Raw genomic sequence first — 9,880 nt, 5'->3', positions numbered from 1 at the left:
TCTGTATGTGGATAGCCAGTTTTCCCAACACCATTTATTGAAAAACCTGTTCTTTCCCCCATTAAATGGTCTTGGCACTCTTCTCAAAAATCAACTGACCACATATGTGAGGGTTCATTTCCGAGCTATCTATTCTATTTCATCAGTCTATATGTCTGTTCTTATACTAGTATCATACTCTTAATTAATGTAACTTTCTAGTAACTTGAAGTTGGGAAATGTGGGTTCTCCAACTTTATTCTTTTTCAAGGTAATTTTGGCTATTTAGGACACCTTGCAAGTCATGCAAATTTCAAGATTGGATTTTCCATTTCTGTGAAAAAGGCTCTTGGAATTTTTATAGGAATTATGTTGTATCTATAGAACATTTTGGGTAGTATTGACATCTTAATGTTAAATATTTTTATCCATGAACATGGGATGTCTTTGCATTTATTTAGATATTCTTTCATTCTGCTTATCAATGTTTTGTAGTTTTTAGCATGCTAGTCTTTCATTTTTTTGGCTAGATATTTTCCTAAGTATTTAATTCTTTTAAATGCTATTACATATAGAATTACTTTCTTAATTTTCTTTTCAGATTATTCATTGCTGGTGTATAGAAACACAACTGACTTTTGTGTGCTGATGTTTGCCATGAAGCTTTGATGAATTCATTTATTAGGCTGGTCACTTTTTTGTGGATTCTTTGGAATTTTCTTTATAAAAGATTATGAGGCCAGGTTCAGTGTCTCATGCCTATAATTCCAACACTTTGGGAGGCCAAGGCAGGGAGATTGCTTGACCCCAGGAGTTTAAGACCACTGTGGTCAACATAGCAAGACCCTAGTTCTATAAAATTTTTCTTTAATAACTGGATATTGTGGAACACACCTGCAGTCCCAGTTACTTGGGAGGCTGAGGTGGGAGGATCTCTTGAGTCCAGGAGTTTGAGGCTCCAATGAGTTATGGTTGTGCCACAACACTCCAGCCTGGGTAACAGAGCAAGACCCTGTCACTATAAAAAGGAAGGGAAGGGAAGGGAAAGGGAAGGGGAAGGGAAAAGGAAGAGAAGGGGAAGGCAAGGGAAGGGAAAGGGAAGGGGAAGGAAGGGGAAGGGAAGGGGAAGGGAAAGGGAAGAGAAGGGAAAGGGAAAGAAAGGGGAAGGGAAGGGGAAGGGAGGAGAAGGGAAGGGAAAGGGGAAGGAAGGAAGGAAGGAAGTTCATGTCATCTGTGAATATGGATAGTTTTACCTCTTACTTTCCAATTTGGATGCATTTTATTACTTTTTCTTGCTGAATAGCTCCAGCTAGAACTGCCAGTGTAATGTTAAATAGAAATGGTAACGAGGACATGTTTAGCTTTTTCCTGATCTTAGAGGGAAAGCTTCCAACCTTTCACCATTGAGTATGATGTTTCCTATAGATTTTCCATAAATATCCTTTATTACGTTGAGACGTTTTCCCTTTATTCCTAGTTTTCTTAGATTTTTTTTATCATAAAAGGTGTTGAGCGTTTTCAAATGCCTCTTGCACAACAACTGCAATGATCATGTAGGGTTTTTATTTTCCCTTCATTCTGTTAATTATGTATATATTGGACATAGGATCTTGCTCTGTCATCCAGGCTGGAGTGCAGTGGCACAATCGTAGCTCACTGCCGTCTCTAACTCCTGAGCTCAAGTGATCCTCTCTCCTCAGCTTCCCAAGTTGTTGGCACTAGAGGCACACACCACGAAGCCTGGATAATTAAAAAGAAAAAAAAACTATAGAGATGAGGGTCTCACTATTTTTTCCATACTGGTCTTGAAATTCTGACTTTAAGCAATCCTCCCACCTTGGCCTTCCAAAGTGTTGGGATTACAGGTGTGAGACACCATGCCCAGCCCCCTATTCTCCTAATGTGATATATGACATTGGTTGAGTTTCCTGTGTTGAAGCATCTTGCTTTCAAGAGATAACTCCCACTTGGGCATGGTGAATAATCCTTTTAATATGTAATTAGATTTAGTTAGTTAATATTTTGTTGAGGATTTTTGCATCTGTTTTCATGAGCGGTATTGGTCTGTAGTTTTCTTTTCTTATGAGGTCTTTGTCTGGCTTTGGAGTCAGAGTGATGCTGACCTCATGGAATGAGTTAAGAAGCGTTCTGTCCTCTTCACTTTCCTGGTGGAGTTTGAGAAGAATTGGTATTCATTCTTCTTTAAATGCTTGGTAGAATTTACTCATGAAGACATCAGGTCCAGGGCTTTCTTTTTTGGGAGGCTTTTGGTTAATGATTCAATCTCCCTACTAATTGTAGGCCTATCAGATTACTATTTCTTCTTGAGTCAGATTAGGTAATTTGTGTGTTTTTAGGAATTTGTTCATTTCTTCTAGGTTATCTAATTTTCTGGTGTTCGGTTGCTCATCGTATTCATTACCTTATCATCCTTTTATCCTTGTCAGGTGGATAGTATTGTCCCGACTTTCTAATTTTAGCTATTTGCATCCTACCCTTATTCTGGAGAGAAATAACTTGGGCTTCACCCACTAACTGTACCGAAAACACAGTTCTCCCCTGAACTGAGCCACGTGAAGGTTATTCCCATCCCACACCTGCCCAGGTCTACCGTGAACAGTTTCCATTTCTGTCCTCCCACCAGCTACAGGCACCTCTGCTAGTGTTCATTGATGACTCTGAGTCGAACCTGTCTCATCTGGACTCCTATCTGCCCCAGTGAGGGGGTTGGGGAGCCCCCACCTTCCTCATACCTGTGCACTATTTCCACGATGGAGAGTGGGGCCCCATTCCTGGAGAGACCCACCTTGTGGAGGGGCAGAAGAGGGACTCTCTTTCTGAGGAAGCCCTGCTTAGAGCTCCCCAGGATCCCCTCCAACCCCAGCACATCCTCCTGCAATGTCCCTTCACAAAGCCTCACAGTCATGCGGGGTGGGAAGGGCTTATTCAGGCAGGAATCCACTCTCCCAGGCAGGCAGGTCTGTCCTCCTTGGGGACAGACCTGTGGATCTTTTGGGTGGTGGGGAAGTAAAGTACTTGTTGTTCCCAGGAGTTACTAAACAATTGTTGAAACCACCTCAAATGCAAGAACTGGAGGGCATTGCAATATCATTGGCTTTCTTGGTGGGGCTAAAAGCCATGTATTTCCAGACATGTAACCTGTAAGATGGGTACCTCCAGAGTCCAAGGGCCCCTCCTCACATAACTCTGAGCCCATCCCTGCCTCTTCTGGCTATCACCCCCTCCCCCCATCATAGCACCTTAGGTGGGGACTCACAGGGACCCGGCAAAATGCTCTGGCACCTGCTCTGCACACATTAACTTAGCATGTTGCAAAGGCAGCATTTTAATTCATAGGGAAGATCGGATGGTTTAATTAGGGGCTTGGGATTCGTTAAAGTGAAGTCCCAGTCTCATCTCTGATTCCAGAATGAATTCCTGGGGCCTCTGCCGACAGAGCACCTTCCTGTCCCCCACCTGGAACGCTGACCCCCAACCACTATGTGGTTCCATTACTTCAACCAGACCCTCCCCAAGTGTCTCTGCTTGAACGGGCCTCCCCTTCCCCCACTCCTTCCTATGTCTAAAATGTCCCACATCCTGCCCCACCCAGCTCTGTCCCCTGCCCAGCTTCACACCCTTCCCGCTGCTGGGCTTATCTCATCCTCCCATGGTTGGTTGATTCTTCATTCATTCTTAAGTTCATCCCTTGCTGAATCGCCAGTCCTGGCACTGGGAATGAATGAGCAAGCGCAGGGACACATGAATAGTTGGAAAATATAGAATCCTATAAAAGCTAGGACAAATGTGTGTCCCTAGGCCCCACCCATTTACAGATGGGAATGAGCCCACAGGAGAGTGCACATCTAGGCTACACTGCCCCATCACCCTCTCACCACAGCCAAAGGCTCCAGTCCTGGGCATCTCCTGCCAGTGTGGAAAGAGTGCTGTCTGACTCTACAGCTGCAGCCTTCTACCTGGGTGACACCAGGTCTGTGGGATCAGAGGAGGAAGAGTCTGGACATTACCAAGGCTGCAGTCTTCTCTGTTTAGCTGGTGGCTCAGGGTCTTCTGAACTACTGGGCTGTGACATCCACGCAGTGTCTGCTGAGCTGGGTCACCTTCTGCAGAGAGAGCACAGAGCACCCCCCTTTCTGTAGGCTTTGGTGAAGACTCTAGGGTGGGATCACCCTAAGGGCCATTTCTGTCCCCCAGACACGCACTCACTGAAGTCTTCCCCAGTGAAGCAAGCATGAGCCCAAGGGCTACAGGTTCACTTCTCCCTGCAATGAAAGACTCCACATTCCAGGGGACGTGCTGCAGGGCCCCAGCTGCAGAAAACAGAAATGCACAGTTAACCAAGCTCTAGGTAAGAAAGATCTTTCTGAGCTTAAAAAAGAACAAAATAATTGTGACCAAAAAGAAGTTCAAGACATTTGATCATAAAATAAGTCTTTATTTAAAAAAAAACAACAAAGCTCATTATTCAAAAGACATTCTGTGTTGGGAAAATATCACAACACAGAAAACAAAATAATATGTTCTTAATATGTAAAAAGCTATTACAAATCAATAAGAGCAATGACCACTAGATGACTGGCTAAAAGGCAAATAGGAATTTCATGAACAAAATACAAATAGTTGATAATCCTATTTTTTTAAAAAAAGGTGTTTGTTCTCACTAGTAAGCAAAGAAATGTGATTTGCAGCCATTATAGACAAAATATGCTTCCTCAGCAGTGTTGACGGCCACATTTTCTTATGATGTTGGAGGGAATATAATTGCTACCAGCTTTCTGGAGAACAATTTGGCAATATGTAGCTAGACTTCATATCTAGCTTCTAAGAATTACTCTAAAAAACCCGTCCGCATGTGTGCAAAGACCCGTGTGCAAGGCTGGCCGTCCCAGCCCTGTGTGTAATATCTAAAAGCTAGAAACATCAAAAATGACTCACCGTTGAAGCATCTGCTCTATAAAATATGATTCAGCCATTAAAAATCATGTTTTCAGAAATGACTTAACACCATGGGGAAATAATCACGGTCTGTTAAGTGAAATGCAGGAGACGAAACTGGTACCGCAATATGATACTCATTACGTAAAATAAAATGTCTGCACACCCATGACAAATCTATCACAGTGAAACATACCAGCCTGTAAACACGGACACTGAGTGGTTTCCAATGCTCTAAACTTTTCAAGTTTTCTACAACGAGCACGCGCTACGGTGAACTTTGTCTTTTTCTTTCTTTTCCTTTTTTCGTTTTGTTTTGTTTTGTTTTTTGAGACAGAGCCTTGCTCTGTCACCTAGGCTGAGTGCAGTGGCACTCAAGGATCCCTGTAGCCTCTATCGTCTGAGCCAAGCGATCCTCCCACCTCAGCCTCCCATGCAGCTGGGACTACAGGAGTGCACCACCACACCCAGCTAATTTTTTTACTTGTATTTTTTGTAGAGATGGGGACTTGCTATGTTGCCCAGACTGGTCTTGAACTCCTGAACTCAAGTTGACCTCCTGCCTCAGCCTCCCAAAGTGCTGGGATTGAAGGTGTGAGCCACAGCTCCCGGCCAAAGGTTTTGTTATTATTATTTTTTCTGAAGGCCATTTAACAACACAGGGCTGCGCTTATGTTAAAACGTTTAATGAACTAAGTATCATACAAGATTGACAGATTGATTAACAGGCTGCCTCTGTGCGGAGTAACAGGGCATTTCCATTTTTAAATGATGCTCTGCCTGGCAGCAGAGGTGGGGAATAGGAGAGGGGGTGCCTATTAACAGTAGTTGGCAGACTGACTGACTGACTGAATGAATGAATGAGTACTTTGCTGTACTTCCTGGATTTCCTACACTGAAGTGTATTACCTTTACCATCAGTTAAAGAAAAAAGATTTTTAGTCTGGGCATGGTGGCTAACACCTGTAATCCCAGCACTTTGGGTGGCTGAGGATCATCTGAGGTCGGGAGTTCAAGACCAGCCTGACCAACATGGAGAAACCCTGTGTCTACTAAAAATACAAAATTAGCCGGGTGTGGTGGCGCATGCCTGATCCCAGCTACTCAGGAGGCTAAGGCAGGAGAATTGCTTGAACTTGGGAGGTGGAGGTTGCAGTGAGCTGAGATCATGCCATTGTACTCCAGCCTGGGCAACAAGATTGAAACTCCCTCCATCTCAAAAAAAAAAAAAAGAAAAGAACAAAGATTTTTAATAAAGAACAAGCCACTCCCTGAAATCATCAATAACCCTGTGGTCCAACATTAAGGGCCCCCTCTTGCTTTCCTCAGAAGCGCAGAGGTATTTCCCATAGGAATCAACATGTAAAATGTGCAAACCCTTTAGCCCAGAAAGCCTTCCTCCAGGAACTTAGCCCACAGTGCTATTCACCTGCATGTTAAAGGGCACCTGTCCAAGGTGGCTCCACACAGAGTCGTTGATAAGAGAGAAACTGGGAGCAGCACTCACATCCGTCAACATGAGAACGGTCCACAAAATGATGACACAGCCGTGCAGGGGACGCTGCCAGGCAGTTAAGATGATGCCAAGCTTTCTGCTTTTACTGACATGCGAAGATGCTCTCCCTCTGTCAATCTGTGAGCAAAACAGATTTCAGGAAAGCATGTCTAGATGATCCCCACGCCCCCACTTTTATTTTTGAGATGGAGTCTCGCTCTGTTGCCAGGCTGGAGTGCAGTGGTGTGATCTCAGCTCACTGCAACCTTCTCCTCTGGGGTTTGAGCGATTCTCCTGCCTCAGCCTCCCAAGTAGCTGGGACTACAGGCATGTGCCACCACGCCTGGCTAATGTTTGAATTTTTTAGTAGAGATGCGGTTTTGGAATTTTTAGTAGATGGGGTTTTTTAATTTTTAGTAGAGACAGGGTTTCACCATGTTGGCTAGAATGGTCTCTATCTCTTGATCTCTTGATCCACCCGCCTTGGCTTCCCAAAATGCTGGGATTACAGGCATGAGCCACAAAGCCTGGCCAACAATCCCATTTTTTAAGCAGCCAACATGTATCTCCGTGTGTCTCTAGGCAGGATGGCTGCTCACCAGGTCACCTCTAGCCCTCCGAGTGGTGTTGGGTGGTGATACCAGTGCCCTCCCCAGCACACATGGCATGGGTTGCCAGCTTGGCTGTGCTCATTGCACCACTTGACTGGCCTCACTCCTGCCCAATAGGAACCAGCAGCTTCTTCCACAGTGATAGCATGAGGACCAGAGAAGGAGTGTGTGATTCCAGGTCAGATCTCCCAATACCTGCACGCTCTTACATTGGCTCTTAGGCAGGCCCAGAGGTGATGTGAGGATTCACACCCAGACACTGGAACACTGAGATATTTTTTTAAAATGTGTTTGGGGCCAGGCACGGTGGCTCACACCTGTAATCCCGGTGGATGGATCACGAGGTCAGGAGTTCAAGCGCAGCCTGACCAATATGGTGAAACCCTGTCTCTACTAAAAATGCAAAAATTAGCCAGGTATGGTGGTGCATGCCTATAATCCCAGCTACTCGGGAGGCTGAGGCAGGAGAATCACTTGAACTTGGGAGGCATGGAGGTTGCAGCAGTCAAGATCGAGCCACTGCACTCCAGCCTGGGTGACAGAGCAAGCCTCTGTCTCAAAAATAAACAAATAAATAAAACAAAAATGTGTTTGGTAGGGTTTGGCTGTGTCCCTACCCAAATCTCATCTTGAATTGTAGCTCCCATAGTTCCCATGTGTCATGGGAGGGACCCAGTGGGTGGCAATTGTGTCGTGGGGGCAGGTCTTTCCTGAGCTGTTCTTATGATGGTGAATAAATCCCATGAGATCTGATGGTTTCCTAAAGGGGAGCTTCCCTGCACACGCTCTCTTGCCTGCCGCCATGTAAGACGTGCCTTCCAGCATGATGGTGAGGCCTCCCCAGCCATGTGCAACTGTGAGTCCATTAAACCTCTTTCCTTTATAAATTACCCAGTATCAGGTGTTGTCTTCATTAGCAGCGTGAGAACAGACTAATATAGTGTTCTAGAATTTAGACCCCTGATGACTATACCTGGAGCCCCCGGTTCTCCACCTGTCTCTTGTAGCTACACACACAACCATCCACTTACTCAAGAGGGTGAGCAAGGGCACAGCCTCAAGCCCACTGCCTGCGTGGTTCGCTAATGATGTGGATTTGGGCAAATCACTTAACACTCATTTTCTTGTCTGAAAACGTATAGAAAAGGCGTTTACTCGTGGGCTGTTGCAAAGCGCAAAATAAAGCCCAGTACATGTAATCGTTCCTCACTGCATTTCCAGAGCCTAGAACCGTGCTTGGGATGCAGTAGGCGCATAATGCATGCCCGTGGAACCAGCAGCAGGGCCCCTGCCTGCCTTCCAGCGCAGGCACCGGTCAGTCGCCATGATGAAGCTGGTCTGCGGGGCCCTGACACGTTTGCTTCCCTGTTCATTCACTGGGCGGCAGCCTTCCCCGACACCCCTGGGCGCCCGGCCCCTGGGACACCCGTGGAGCTGCTGGGGAGGAGGAAATCCGAGGCCCCCACATCCTGCCCTGGGACCAGCTGGCCTTGTGGATTCCAGAACTTTCTGAAGTGGTCAGCCGGCTACCAGCCAGGAAGCGGAAGGTGCAGAAATAGAAACGCACAGAGAGGCAATTGCTCCTTTTGCCCTGCAAGGAAGGGAAGCCAAGGGGAGAGGGGCCAGGGGAGGAAGCTGAGAGGCAAAGGAGAGATTGGGAAGGCCAAGGACGCTGGGCTGGGTCCCAGAGCCTGCCGGCCGTCAGCCCCCGCCTGCTCCCACGTCCAGTGCCCCGGGTCAGGGCTGTGGGGAGCAGCTTCCAACACCTTCATTTTCCTGACACAGTCCCAGAATGAGGAGCTCTGATTTGCTCTGAATGTGACTTGAAGCCAGGCGCTGGTGAAAGTACTTGTGGTCGCTTTCAAGGGTTGATGCTCTGGCCGGCAGCAGAAGTGGGGGCGGGAGGGGATGCTCAGTAATGGTCATGGGCAGACTGGCTGACTAAATGAATGAATGAGTGAGTTGTGGCCAACTCTCTACCCCCAGCAGAGCCACTGGGCTTGAGGACGGGCCCCCGCCTGCTGGCCACGTACCCAGACAGCCGCAGACAAAAGACACACTTAGCAGGCTTTGGAGAAATGAGGTCTGGCCCCACCTCAGCTCTGCCGTTTCCCAGGTCATCCAGGGATGTCACTGGCCCTCTCAGCCTCACGCTCCTTCTTCCCAGTCTGGAGTGAGATCCTCACACTCCACAGAGCACCCATGGGACCCCAGGGTGAGCCTGGCTGGTTACTGGCCTACTGAGACCTGGGCTTTTTTTGTGTTCTCACATGCAGAGTATAGCAGGGCCCCCCGAAAATTTCCTCCATTCCAGACTCCCCACTGCAGCCAGCCTGAATTCTAGAGCTGGCGCGGGCCGAGGCCAGGCAGGCAGGACCACCTTCCCTGCAAGACCCTGACTCCCCAGCTACTGCGCTCAGCCGACCTTGTGAAGTTGGAAACGCACTGCCCTCCCAGGCTGAGCCGAGCCCATTCTAGTTCACAGTGCAGTGGGTCCCTGAAGTCCCACAGAGGGTGCTGGCAGTGGCTCCTTCCAGACAGGGTTCCCGATGCCCACCAACCGCCTTGGAAGGTTCGACTGGAGAGGCCTCTGAGGGCAGGGACCAGGCAAGCTTCCCCTTGCCTCCCCCAGGCTGTGGCCCTGGCTCTCCTGCAGAGCCCACTCTCCTGGCAGGGACTACACAGGATCCCTGCACCTGAGACCTGACCACCAGCTCGGCCACCGTGCGCACAGCACAAGCATCTGCTCCCTGGCCTTCCTGACAGGCAGCGGGTGGCCTGGCACTGGTGGGTGGGCAGCGTGCACAGGTTGGGGCTGCCCGGGGGCAGGGAGTGCAGG

This window comes from Cebus imitator, unplaced genomic scaffold (genome assembly GCF_001604975.1).
Source record: "Cebus imitator isolate Cc_AM_T3 unplaced genomic scaffold, Cebus_imitator-1.0 Scaffold564, whole genome shotgun sequence".
In the NCBI taxonomy this organism is placed as follows: Eukaryota; Metazoa; Chordata; class Mammalia; order Primates; family Cebidae; genus Cebus; species Cebus imitator.
The sequence above is the reverse complement of the archived record's forward strand: the minus strand, read 5'-3'. Positions refer to the sequence as shown.